The sequence below is a fragment of the Pseudophryne corroboree genome, chromosome 8, assembly GCF_028390025.1.
Source record: "Pseudophryne corroboree isolate aPseCor3 chromosome 8, aPseCor3.hap2, whole genome shotgun sequence".
NCBI classification, from domain to species: Eukaryota; Metazoa; Chordata; class Amphibia; order Anura; family Myobatrachidae; genus Pseudophryne; species Pseudophryne corroboree.
This window is the reverse complement of record NC_086451.1, coordinates 75,506,823-75,520,627: the sequence shown is the minus strand read 5'-3', so window position 1 is coordinate 75,520,627 and position 13,805 is coordinate 75,506,823. Positions and strand designations below refer to the sequence as shown.

The following is a 13,805-nucleotide window of genomic DNA, read 5'->3' as shown; positions in this document are numbered from 1 at the left end:
GGCCGTACAAGCGGACTCAAGTGCGGTGGGGGGTCGTCTCAAGAGTTTCAGCGCGTAGTGGGCTCACTCGCAAGTGGACCCCTGGATCCTACAAGTAGTATCCCAGGGGTACAGACTGGAGATACGAGACGTCTCCCCCTCGCAGGCTCCTGATGTCTGCTTTACCAACGTCTTCCTCCGACAGGGAGGCAGTATTGGAAACAATTCACAAGCTGTATTCCCAGCAGGTGATAATCAAAGTACCCCTCCTACAACAAGGAAAGGGGTATTATTCCACACTATATTGTGGTACTGAAGCCAGACGGCTCGGTGAGACCTATTCTAAATGGGAAATCTTTGAACACTTACATACAAAGGTTCAAATCAAGATGGAGTCACTCAGAGCAGTGATAGCGAACCAGGAAGAAGGGGACTATATGGTGTCCCTGGACATCAAGGATGCTTACCTCCATGTCCCAAATTGCCCTTCTCACCAAGGGTACCTCAGGTTCGTGGTACGGAACTGTCACTATCAGTTTCAGACGCTGCCGTTTGGATTGTCCACGGCACCCCGGGTCTTTACCAAAGTAATGGCCGAAATGATGATTCTTCTTCAAAGAAAAGGCGTCTTAATTATCCCTTACTTGGACGATCTCCTGATAAGGGCAAGGTCCAGAGAACAGTTGGAAGTCGGAGTAGCACTATCTCAAGTAGTTCTACGACAGCACGGGTGGATTCTAAATATCCAAAATCGCAGCCGTTTCCGACGACACGTCTGCTGTTCCTAGGGATGGTTCTGGACACAGTCCAGAAAAAGGTGTTTCTCCCGGAGGAGAAAGCCAGGGTGTTATCCGAGCTAGTCAGGAACCTCCTAAAACCAGGAAAAGTGTCAGTGCATCATTGCACAAGAGTGCTGGGAAAAATGGTGGCTTATTACGAAGCGATTACATTCGGCAGATTCCACGCAAGAACTTTTCAGTGGGATCTGCTGGACAAATGGTCCGGATCGCATTTTCAGATGCATCAGCGGATAACCCTATCTCCAAGGACAAGGGTGTCTCTCCTGTGGTGGTTACAGAGTGCTCATCTAATAGAGGGCCGCAGATTCGGCATTCAGGATTGGATGCTGGTGACCACGGAGGCCAGCCTGAGAGGCTGGGGAGCAGTCACACAGGGAAAAAATTTCCAGGGAGTGTGATCAAGTCTGGAGATTTTTCTCCACATAAATATACTGGAGCTAAGGGCAATTTACAATGCTCTAAGCTTAGCAAGACCTCTGCTTCAAGGTCAGCCGGTATTGATCCAGTGGGACAACATCACGGCAGTCGCCCACGTAAACAGACAGGGCGGCACAAGAAGCAGGAGGGCAATGGCAGAAACTGCAAGGATTTTTCGCTAGGCGGAAAATCATGTGATAGCACTGTCAGCAGTGTTCATTCCGGGAGTGGACAACTGGGAAGCAGACTTCCTCAGCAGGCACAACCTCCACCCGGGAGAGTGGGGACTTCATCGGGAAGTCTTCCACATGATTGTGAACCGTTGGAAAAGACCAAAGGTGGACATGATGGCGTCCCGCCTGAACAAAAAACTGGACAAGTATTGCGCCAGGTCAAAAGACCCTCGGGCAATAGCTGTGGACGTTCTGGTAACACCGTGGGTGTACCAGTCGGTGTATGTCTTCCCTACTCTGCTTCTCATACCCAAGGTATTGAGAATTATAAGATGTAGAGGAGTAAGAACTATACTCGTGGCTCCGGATTGGCCAAGAAGGACTTGGTACCCGGAACTTCAAGAGATGCTCACAGAGGACTCATGGCCTCTGCCGCTAAGAAGGGACTTGTTTCAGCAAGTACCATGTCTGTTCCAAGACTTACCGCGGCTGCGTTTGACGGCATGGCGGTTGAACGCCGGATCCTAAGGGAAAAAGGCATTCCGGAAGAGGTCATTCCTACCCTGGTCAAAGCCAGGAAGGAGGTGACCGCACAACATTATCACCACATGTGGCGAAAATATGTTGCGTGGTGTGAGGCCAGGAAGGCCCCATGAAGAAATTTCAACTCGGTCGTTTCCTGCATTTCCTGCAAACAGGAGTGTCTATGGGCCTCAAATTGGGGTCCATTAAGGTTCAAATTTCGGCCCTGTCGATTTTCTTCCAGAAAGAATTGGCTTCAGTTCCTTAAGTCCAGAAGTTTGTCAAGGGAGTACTGCATATACAACCCCCTTTTGTGCCTCCAGTGGCACTGTGGGATCTCAACGTAGTTCTGGGATTCCTAAAATCACATTGGTTTAAACCGCTCAAATCTGTGGATTTGAAATATCTCACAGGGAAAGTGACCATGCTGTTGGCCCTGGCCTCGGCCAGGCGAGTGTCAGAATTGGCGGCGTTTGTCTCAAAAAAGCCCATATCTGATTGTCCATTCGGACAGGGCAGAGCTGCGGACTCATCCCCAGTTTCTCCCTAAGGTGGTGTCAGTGTTTCACCCGAACCAGCTTATTGTGGTACCTGCGGCTACTAGGGACTTGGAGGACTCCAAGTTGCTAGATGTTGTCAGGGCCCCGAAAATATAGTTTCCAGGACGGCTGGAGTCAGGAAAACTGACTTGCTGTTATCCTGTATGCACCCAACAAACTGGGTGCTCTTGCTTCTAAGCAGACGATTGCTAGTTGGATGTGTAGTACAATTCAGCTTGCACATTCTGTGGCAGGCCTGCCACAGCCAAAATATGTAAATGCCCATTCCACAAGGAAGGTGGGCTCATCTTGGGCGGCTGCCCGAGGGGTCTCGGCTTTACAACTTTGCCGAGCTGATACTTGGTCAGGGGCACACCCTGACTGAGGAGGACCTGGAGTTCTCTCATTCGGTGCTGCAGAGTCATCCGCACTCTCCCGCCCGTTTGGGAGCTTTGGTATAATCCCCATGGTCCTGACGGAGTCCCCAGCATCCACTTAGGACGTCAGAGAAAATAAGAATTTACTTACCGATAATTCTATTTCTCGTAGTCCGTAGTGGATGCTGGGCGCCCATCCCAAGTGCGGATTGTCTGCAATACTTGTACATAGTTATTGTTACAAAAATCGGGTTATTATTGATGTGAGCCATCTTTTCAGATGCACCGCTGTTATCATGCTGTTAACTGGGTTCAGATCACAGGTTGTACAGTGTGATTGGTGTGGCTGGTATGAGTCTTACCCGGGATTCAAAATCCTTCCTTATTGTGTACGATCGTCCTGGCACAGTATCCTAACTGAGGCTTGGAGGAGGGTCATAGGGGGAGGAGCCAGTGCACACCACCTGATCCTAAAGCTTTTACTTTTGTGCCCTGTCTCCTGCAGAGCCGCTAAACCCCATGGTCCTGACTGAGTCCCCAGCATCCACTACGGACTACGAGAAATAGAATTATCGGTAAGTAAATTCTTATTATTTCTCTTACGTCCTAGAGGATGCTGGGGACTCCAAAAGGACCATGGGGTATAGGCTGGATCCGCAGGAGACACAGGCACACTATAAGACTTTGACTAGGTGTGAACTGGCTCCTCCCTCTATGCCCCTCCTCCAGACCTCAGTTAGATTCTGTGCCCAGGAGAGACTGGACACACACTAGGGGAGCTCTACTGAGTTTCTCTAAAAATACTTTGTTAGGCTTTTTTATTTTCAGGGAGACCTGCTGGCTGCAGGCTCCCTGATACGTGGGACTGAGGGTAGAGAAGTCGGACCTACTTCTTCTGAGTTAAGGGCTCTGCTTCTTCGGCTACTGGACACCATTAGCTCCAGAGGGTTCGATCACTTGGTGCGCCTAGCTGCTTGTTCCCGGAGCCGCACCGTCAACCCCCTTACAGAAGACAGAAGCCGGGTGAGTATGCAGAAGGCAGAAGACTTCAGTGACTGCAGAAGACTTCAGTGACTGCAGAAGACTACAGTAACGGAGGTACAGCGCAGCGCTGCGCTCCATGCTCCCACACAGACACCAACTGCACTCGCAGGGTGCAGGGCGCTGGGGCGGGAGCGCCCTGGGCAGCATGTTACTGAGGTTGTTTTTACTGGCAAAAAACGCATATTCGGTGCCCGGGCACTATGTACGAGCCCCCGCCAGTATAAGAATTCAAATTCAAGCGGGACTACAGCGCACCGGGAAGGGGCAACGCTTAGCCGCACAGCTTACCAGCGCCATTTTCTCTCATCACTGTGCATGCTGAGACGCTGGCCCGGACCTCCACTCTCCTTACAAGTACAAGGGAGCAAAACGGGGCTGGGGGGGGGGGGGGCAGGCAATTTGGTGCTATGTAATTACAGCGCAGCCATCATATATTATTTATTTAGTAGTATATGGGCGCTGGCATACTCCCTCTGTGTTCTCTCTACAGGCTTCCCTGTGGGTCTGTCCCCTTTGGCCAGTGTGAGTGTGGTGTGTCGGTACTGCGTGTCGACATGTCTAAGGCTGAGTGTTCCTCCCCGGAGGAGGTTACTGGGGGGCGCGGAGAAAGATTAGGGAATGACTCTGTCGGCACAGCCGACTGCTGATTGGATGAATATGTTGAGTACATTGAATGCAAATGTGGCATTATTATCTAAGAGGCTAGATAAATCTGATTCTCAGACACAAACGTGGAGAAAATCCATGGAGGACGCTTTGCCTCAGGTACAGGTCCCCTCAGGGTCACAAAAACGTTCGTTTACCCAGATGGCAGATACGGATACCGACACAGACTCTGATTCCAGTGTCGACTTCAATGAGGCCAGTTTACATCCGAAATTGGTTAAGAGTATTCAGTACATGATTGTGGCTATTAAAGATGTGTTACATATTTCTGAAGTGCCTGCTCTTCCAGATACGAGGGTTTGTTTGTATAAGGGAAAAAAACCCTGAGCTAACATTTCCCCCCTCTCATGAACTGAACGCTCTTTGTGAAAAGGCTTGGGAGTCGCCTGACAAAAGGTGGCAGATTCCCAAGAGAATTTTTATGGCATATCCTTTCCCCTCTGCTGACAGGGAGAAATGGGAGTCATCTCCCAATGTGGACAAGGCTCTGTCCCGTCTCCTTTCGTGGCTGCCCTCAAGGATCCGGCGGATCGCAAGCAGGAGACAACATCGAAGGCCATTTTCGTCACTACTGGTGCACTCCTCAGGCCTGCCGTGGCGTCGGCATGGGCGAGTAGTGCTATTGCTAAGTGGGCTGATAATTTAGCATCTGACATGGATACCCTTGATAAGGATAACATTCTTTTGACTCTTGGTTATATCAAGGACGCTGCAGATTACATAAAGGATGCGGCGAGGGATATTGGCCTCTTGGGATCAAGGGCCAATGCCATGGCGGTCTCGACCAGGAGGGCGCTGTGGTTTCATCAATGGAATGCTGATGCCGACTCCAAGAAAGCTATGGAAGCTCTCCCTTTTAAAGGTAGTGTCTTGTTTGGTGACGGCCTTGCTGACCTGGTGTCTACCGCTACTGCGGGTAAGTCATCCTTTCTTCCTTATGTTTCCGCACAACAGAAAGACGCCCCATTATCAGATGCGGTCCTTTCGGCCTAATAAATACAAAAAAGGAAAGGGCTCGTCCTTCCTCGCTTCAAAGGGTAGAGGAAAGGGAAAAAGGTCGCCTGCTGTGTCTGGCGCCCAGGACCAAGTGTCCTCCCCCCGCCTCTACCAAGTCCAACGCATGACGGTAGGGCTCCCCTACGGGAGTCCGTGCAGGTGGGGGACCGTCTCCGAATCTTCAGTCAGGCCTGGTTTCAATCGGGCCTGGATCCTTGGGTCTTAGTGTCCCAGGGGTACAAACTGGAGTTTCAGGAGATGCCCCCCCCCGCCGATTTTTCAAATCAGCCTTGCCAGTTTCTCTTCCAGAAAGTGAGGTAGTAAATGCTGCAGTACAAAAGCTGTGTCAACAGAGGGTCATTGTCCCGGTTCCCCCGTCCCAACGGGGGTAAGGGTTCTATTCGAGCCTCTTTGTCGTGCCAAAGCCGGACGGCTCGGTCAGACCGATTCTGAACCTAAAATCCCTCAATCCGTATTTGAAAACTTTCAAGTTCAAGTTGTAATCTCTTCGAGCTGTGATCTCCAGCCTAGAAGGGGGGGATTTTATGGCGTCAGTCGACATAAAAGATGCCTACTTACACGTCCCGATATATCCTCATCAGGCCTTCCTAAGGTTTGCGGTGCAGGATTGTCATTACCAATTTCAGACGTTGCTGTTTGGGCTTTCGACGGCCCCGAGGGTCTTCACCAAGGTGATGGCGGAAATGATGGTGCTCCTACGCAAGCAGGGTGTCCCAATTATCCCGTACTTGGACGATCTCCTGATAAAGGCGAGATCAAAAGAGCAGTTGCTAAGAAATGTGGAACTCGCTCTGACGGTTCTCCAACATCATGGTTGGATTCTAAATTTGCCAAAGTCTCAGTTAATTTCGACAACTCGGCTGCCCTTCTTGGGCATGATCCTAGACACGGAACTACAGAGAGTGTTTTTTCCGGCGGACAAAGCTCTGGAAATCCAGACCATGGTCAAGGAGATTCTGAAACCGGCAAGAGTGTCGATTCATCAATGCACTCGAGTGCTAGGGAAGATGGTTGCGGCTTACAAAGCCATTCCGTTTGACAGGTTTCATGCCCGGGTGTTTCAGTGGGATCTGCTGAACAAATGGTCCGGGTCTCACCTGCACATGCACCGGAAAATAAGTCTATCTTCCAGGACCAGAATTTCTCTCCTGTGGTGGCTGCAAAGTTCTCACCTTCTAGAGGGACGCAGGTTTGGAATCCAGGATTGGGTCCTGCTGACCACAGATGCAAGTCTCCGAGGCTGGGGTGCAGTCACACAAGGAAGAAGTTTTCCAGGGAAAATGGTCAAGCCAGGAAACTTGTCTCCACATAAACGTTCTGGAGTTAAGGGCCATTTACAACGGCCTTCTGCAAGCACAACACCTTCTTCGAGGTCTACCTGTCCTGATTCAGTCGGACAACGTAACAGCGGTGGCGTACGTAAACCGCCAGGGCGGAACAAAGAGCAGAGCGGCGATGGCGGAGGCCACGAGTTCTCCACTGGGCGGAAAAGCACGTGAGCGCTCTGTCAGCAGTCTTCCTTCCGGGCGTGGACAACTGGGAAGCAGACTTCCTCAGCAGGCACGATCTCCATCCGGGAGAGTGGGCTCTTCATCAAGAGGTATTTGCAGAAGTGACAAGGCGTTGGGGAATTCCTCAAATAGACATGATGGCGTCTCGCCTCAACAAGAAGCTTCCGAGTTATTGTTCCAGGTACAGGGATCCCCAAGCCAGTACAGTGGATGCCCTGGTAACTCCATGGGTGTTTCGGTCGGTATATGTGTTCCTTCCACTTCCTCTCATTCCAAAGGTGTTCAGGATCATAAGACGAACAAGGGTTCTGGCAGTACTCGTTGTTTCAGATTGGCCACGGAGGGCCTGGTATCCGGATCTTCAGGAATTGCTCATAGAAGATCCTTGGCCGCTTCCTCTCAGAGAGGACCTGTTACTGCAGGGGCCATGCGTGTTTCCGGACTTACCGTGGCTGCTTTTGACGGCGTGGAGGTTGAATGCCAAATTCTAGCTCGTAAGGGTATTCCCGGGGAAGTCATCCCCACTCTCCTTAAGGCTAGAAAGGAGGTCACGGCAAAACATTATCACCGTATTTGGAGAAAATATGTGTCGTGGTGTGAAACCAAAACAGCTCCTGCGGAGGAGTTTCACTTGGGTCGTTTCCCCCATTTTTTTTGAAGGCAGGAGTGGATGCAGGCCTGAAAGTGGGTTCCATAAAAGTGCAGATTTCGGCTTTATCTATTTTCTTTCAAAAAGAATTGGCCGCCCTTCCTGAAGTCCAGACTTTCGTGAATGGAGTGCTGCATATCCATCCTCCTTTTGGGCCACCCGTGGGATCTTGAAGTGGTGTTACAGTTTCTTATGTCTCACTGGTTTGAACCTTTGCAAAAGGTTGAGTTAAAGTTTCTCACTTGGAAAGTGGTCATGCTTTTGGCCTTGGCGTCTGCCAGACGAGTGTCAGAATTGGCGGCTTTGTCTCACAAGAGCCCATATTTGATATTTCATGTGGATAGAGCGGAATTGAGGACTCGTCAACAATTTCTGCCGAAGGTGGTTTCTTCGTTTCACATTAATCAACCTATCGTGGTACCTGTGGCTACGGATGCTGTGGCAGTCCCAAAATCTCTTGATGTCGTAAGAGCTTTGACTATTTATGTCGCCAGAACGGCTCTTGTTAGGAAAACGGAGGCTCTGTTTGTCCTGTATGCTTCCAACAAGATTGGAAATCCTGCTTCCAAGCAGACTATTGCACGCTGGATTTGTAATACGATTCAGCACGCTCCTTCTTCGGCTGGGTTGCCATTGCCGAAGTCAGTAAAGGCCCATTCTACCAGGAAGGTGGGCTCATCAACTTTGCCGAGCAGCTACGTGGTCGGGTTCAAACATTTTTGCTAAATTCTATAAGTTTGATACCCTGGCTGAGGATGACCTCATGTTTGCTCAATCGGTGCTGCAGAGTCGTCCGCACTCTCCCGCCCGGTCTGGAGCTTTGGTATAGACCCCATGGTCCTTTTTGGAGTCCCCAGCATCCTCTAGGACGTAGAAAGAAAATAGGATTTTAATACCTACCGAGAAATTCTTTTCTCCTAGTCCGTAGAGGATGCTGGGCGCCCATCCCAGTGCGTACTGTTACTTGCAGTGGTGGTGTTGGTTGTTGTTTTCGGTTACACGGTGGTTGTGTATCGGTTATGTTCAGCTTGTTGTTTTTACGTTCATACTGTTATCTGGTATTCATGCTATTCCAGTTGTACGGTGTGTTTGTGGTGTGAGCTGGTATGTGTCTCACCCTTAGTTTAACAAATAAAAATAATTTTCCTCGAAATGTCCGTCTCCTCTGGGCACAGTTCCTATAACTGAGGTCTGGAGGAGGGGCATAGAGGGAGGAGCCAGTTCACACCCAGTAAAAGTCTTATAGTGTGCCCATGTCTCCTGCGGATCCCGTCTATACCCCATGGTCCTTTTGGAGTCCCCAGCATCCTCTACGGACTAGGAGAAAAGGATTTACCGGTAGGTATTAAAATCCTATTTTTCATTGTGCGTACAATTATTCTTCACTTGTTGCATAGAAACTGTTTTGCTACAACAATTCTACGATGGCATTTGGGTGCAAAATTTCTGATGATTGGGACTGTCAGTGTTATTATATGCACTTTATATGTCTATTATCTGATTTCTCCATGTGAATGCAATGTTTTTTTATGTGTTGATATGTTACTTACATAGTGATTTCATTTATGTGAAAAACCCTAATAATTATATTTAAAATAAAAAACCTCATTGATCTATTTGCTGTCAGTGTCCAATCACTTTTGTCTACATAGTGTACGACAATCTTTTAGTAGCATAAATATACTAAAATATTAGCGCTTATGTGAAATGTAATTTTAATGTATTAACCCATATTTCATGGAATGACCCTTTAGTATTCGTCCAGTTAGTTTCTAGTCTTTCTGTGTACTGTTTTTCTACTTACGGGGGTATTCAATTAGTGCCGTTTTTGCTGCGGGGTACACTGGGCTCCACAAGGATAGACATAGGGGTGTAGAGTAGGATCTTGATCCGAGGCACCAACAGGCTGACAAGCTTTGACTGTTTTCAGAATGCATAGCGCAGCCTCCTCTATAACCCCGCCTCCCTGCACAGGAGCTCAGTTTTGTAGTTGGTGTCGCAGATAGCAGGCACATAACACTTCAGATGCCTGGGTACGGGAAGTCGTCACTCAAGGTTACGCCATAGCCTTCAAAAACCGACCCCCTCATCGATTTTGCCGGACAGACGTCCCGTTGGACCAGACAAAGGCAAACACTCTACATTCGGTGGTACAGACCCTCCTGGATGCAGGAGTCATAGTACAGGTGCCTCTTGCGCAGAGGGGCTGGGGGTACTAATCTCTGCTGTTTCTAGTCCCGAAACCGAATGGGTCATCCCGGCCCATTCTCAACCTCAAGGCATTGAACAAGTTTGTGAGGGATTCCAAGTTCCGGATGGAAACCCTTCGCTCTGTAGTTCTGGCCGGGGAACCTGGGGACTATATGGTCTCCCTGGACATACAGGATGCTTACCTGCATATTCCTACAGCAGCGTCACATCAGCAATACCTGAGGCTTGCGATTGGCAACCTCCATTACCAGTTTCGGGCGTTACCTTTTGGTTTAACTACGGCTCCGCGAGTCTTCACCAAAGTTATGGCGGTGATGATGGTGGTACTCCGCCGTCAAGGGGTCGGGATACTGCTGTATCTGGACGACTTGTTAATCTTGGCAAATTCCCCAGAACTTCTCCTACATCATCTGGATATGACTGTCCAGTTTCTACAGGCCCACGGGTGGCTCATCAACTGGAAGAAATCCTCCCTGGTCCCTGCTCAGAGCATGGTGCACCTGGGAGCGCTAATGGACACTCACAACCAGCGGTTGTTCTTGTGTCAGGAGAAAGTCCTGAAGCTTCAGGACAGGATTCGTTGCTTCCTTTCTCGTCCGCAAGTGTCGATACATTCGGCGATGCAGGTGCTGAGCCTCATGGTGTCAGCATTCAACATGGTGGAGTATGCTCAATTCCATTCTCGCCCCCTCCAGAAGCTGATTCTAGCCAAGTGGGACGGCCTGCCTCACCGGATCAGGTCTCACATGATCTCATTGACTCCGGAGGTCCGTCTGTCGCTGCTCTGGTGGCTCCAGGACCAACAATTGTGCAGGGGCTGTCCATTCTGGATATCCAACTGGGTCCTGTTAACGACAGATGCCAGTCTAAGAGGTTGGGGTGCGGTGCTGGAGCAACATTCCCTGCAGGGTCGGTGGACCAAGGAGGAATCCCTCCTCTCGATCAACATTCTGGAATTGCGGGCAGTCTTCAATGCATTGAACCTGGCCCAGCATTTAATCCAGAACCGTCCTGTTCAAGTACAGTCGGACAACGCCACCACAGTGGCTTACATAAATCATTAAGTCGGCACTTGGAACTGATTGGCAAGGAAGTCTAACGGATTCTACATTGGGTGGAACGCCATCTACTGGCCATATCGGCAATATTCATTCCGGGAGTCCTGAATTGGGAAGCAGACTTTCTCTGTCGTCAGGACGTACATGCCGGCGAGTGGGGCCTCCATCCAGAAGTGTTTCAACTCCTAGTGGAAAAGTGGGGCCTTCCAGACGTAGATCTGATGGCGTCTCGACACAATCACAAGGTTCCGGTCTTCAGAGCAAGGACAAGGGATCCTCAAGCAGCATTCGTGGATGCGCTGGCGGTGCCGTGGAGGTTTCGGCTGCCGTACGTGTTCCCTCCGGTGTCACTCCTGCCCAGGGTAATTCGGAAGTTCAAGCATGAAAAAGGAAATCTGCTTCTCATAGCTCCAGCGTGGCCCAGACTGCACTGGTTCTAAGACCTGCAAGGCCTATCGTCAGAGCGTCCAATTCTACTTCCACAACGCCCAGACCTCCTAGTTCAGGGCCCCTGTGTCTACCAGGACCTAGCCCGACTGTCTTTGATGGCGTGGCTCTTGAAGCTTCCTTCTTAAGGGCTAAAGGGTTTTCTGAGGCGGTCATTCAAACTATGTTGCTGGCCCTGAAACCGGCTCCGGCTCGGATTTACTATAGGGTCTGGCATTCTTACTTTGTTTGGTGCGCATCTAACGATTATGACGCTTCCAAGTTTAGTCTAGCCAAGTTGTTGGCTTTTCTTCAGCAGGGCCTGGACTTAGGCCTGCGTCTGGCCTCCCTCAGGGTTCAAATATCTGCCTTGTCGGTGTGGTTTCAGAGAAAAATTGCGACCTTACCTGATGTGCATACCTTTACTCAGGGTGTGTTGCGTATCCAACCTCCCTATGTCCCGCCTGTGGCTCCTTGGGACTTGTCGGTGGTTTTGGAGGCGTTACAAGAGTCTCCGTTTGAACCTCTTGGTTCAGCTGATCTTAAGTGGCTTTCCCTTAAGGTGGTGTTTCTGCTGGCTATTGCTTCAGCTAGAAGAGTGTCGAATTTGGGTGGCTTGTCCTGTAGTTCCGTATATCTGATATTTCATCGTGACCGGGCGGTTCTTAGGACTCGTCCCGGATATTTGCCTAAGGTGGTTTCTTCGTTCCACCTTAACCAGGAGATTGTGGTTCCGGCACTTGTTTCTCCTGATCTGTCTCCCAAAGAGCGGTCTTTGGATGTGGTACGGGCTCTCCGTATCTATGTGAAGAGAACTGCTTCTATTAGAAAATCTGATTCTCTCTTTGTGCTGTTTGGATTTCACAAACGAGGCTGGCCTGCTCATAAGCAAACCAGATGGATTAGAATGGTTATTGCACATGCTTATGTAAGGGCTGGTCTATCGGCTCCTGCTCACATTACGGCCCATTCTACTCTGTCTGTTGGACCTTCTTGGGCGGCCCGCCGTGGTGCGACCCTTGAACAATTGTGCAAGGCGGCTACGTGGTCCTCAGTGAACACGTTCATAAGGTTCTATGCCTTCGATACTGCCACTTCCCAGGATGCTTCCTTTGGACGCCGGGTTCTTGTGCCCGCTACAGTGCGTCCCCTCCCATAAGGAACTGCTTTAGGACATCCCCTATGTCTATCCTTGTGAAGCCCAGTGTACCCCGCAGCAGAAAACGAGTTTTATGGTAAGAACTTATCTTTGTTAAAACTTTCTACGAGGTACACTGGGCTCCACAAGGCGCCCACCCTGACGCACTTAGCTTCTTTGGGTTGGTATGGCATTAGCTGCTGACACTTCTCCTGTCGTGAGAGTGTGGTGTATGTGGTTACTAACCGTTGTCGTCTCTTTTCCTGCTACTGCATTGGGCTGGTTAACTAAAAACTGAGCTCCTGTGCAGGGAGGTGGGGTTATAGAGGAGGTGGCGCTATGCATTCTGGGAACAGTCAAAGCTTTTCAGCCTGTTGGTGCCTCGGATCAAGATCCTACTCTACACCCCTATGTCTATCCTTGTGGAGCCCAGTGTACCTCGCAGAAAGAGTTTTAACAAAGGTAAGTTCTTACCATAAAACTCTGGATTTTTTTTCTAAAAAACTGCACTTTGGCCTGTTTTTAGGTCGAATCAACATTCGACCTGTTCAGTGCCTGTGCCTTCTTTTGACTGTTCGAAAAATCTGGCAATAGAGAAAACCAAGTTTATCGGCAAATTTGCCACTGATGCACGTGTTTTTGTTAAATTCGTGGACGTTTTTGGCGCAATTTTCACCCATGTCGATTCAACAAAAAAAGTGAAACAACACAGACGAAAAATAGATTTAAAAACTGGATGAAAACGCCCACAATTGAATACCCTGTGTCGAATTAGTGCAGTTTTTTCGACCAGTTGAAAAAACTGCACTTAATTGAATACCCCCCTTAGTGGCTATACTTGTGTCATTTATTCACTGTTGTCTATGTTTATGTGTATTCTGGGTGTGGTGAGGCTCATTATTGGATCGGAGACCCTAACATTGGCTGCTCTGCGTACATTTTGGGAGTCTCCTTTTTTTTTTTATTTTTTTTTTATATATTATTGCTAGCTAGAAGCAGTTTGGTTGCTTTGGGCAACGTCTCCACTTATCCACAGTTTACACCGCTTGCTACATTTCCCATATTATGCTTTGTGTTGGCTATATATCTCCCTTGTAATGTATGCTTCCAGTCTGATGGAGAAAGCTGCACGTTCCTCTTGTAGACTGCTGCTGTTGATGTGGACCCCAAATGTGCTTTCAAAGTATCTCACAGACTTTTTTTAGCCTCTTGAAATCTGCTGAGTGACCTGTAAATCTGTCATGCTGCTGTACTTTTTTTAAAATTCTTTTTAAAGGA

At 49.2% G+C, this 13,805-nt stretch overlaps 1 protein-coding gene across 1 annotated transcript in view; it reads left to right on the top strand.

The window, feature by feature from the left end:
* Positions 1-13,805, top strand: part of GPR107 (G protein-coupled receptor 107) — a 206,719-nt gene that overhangs the window by 40,501 nt on the left and 152,413 nt on the right. The gene's annotated exons all lie outside the window — the stretch shown is intronic.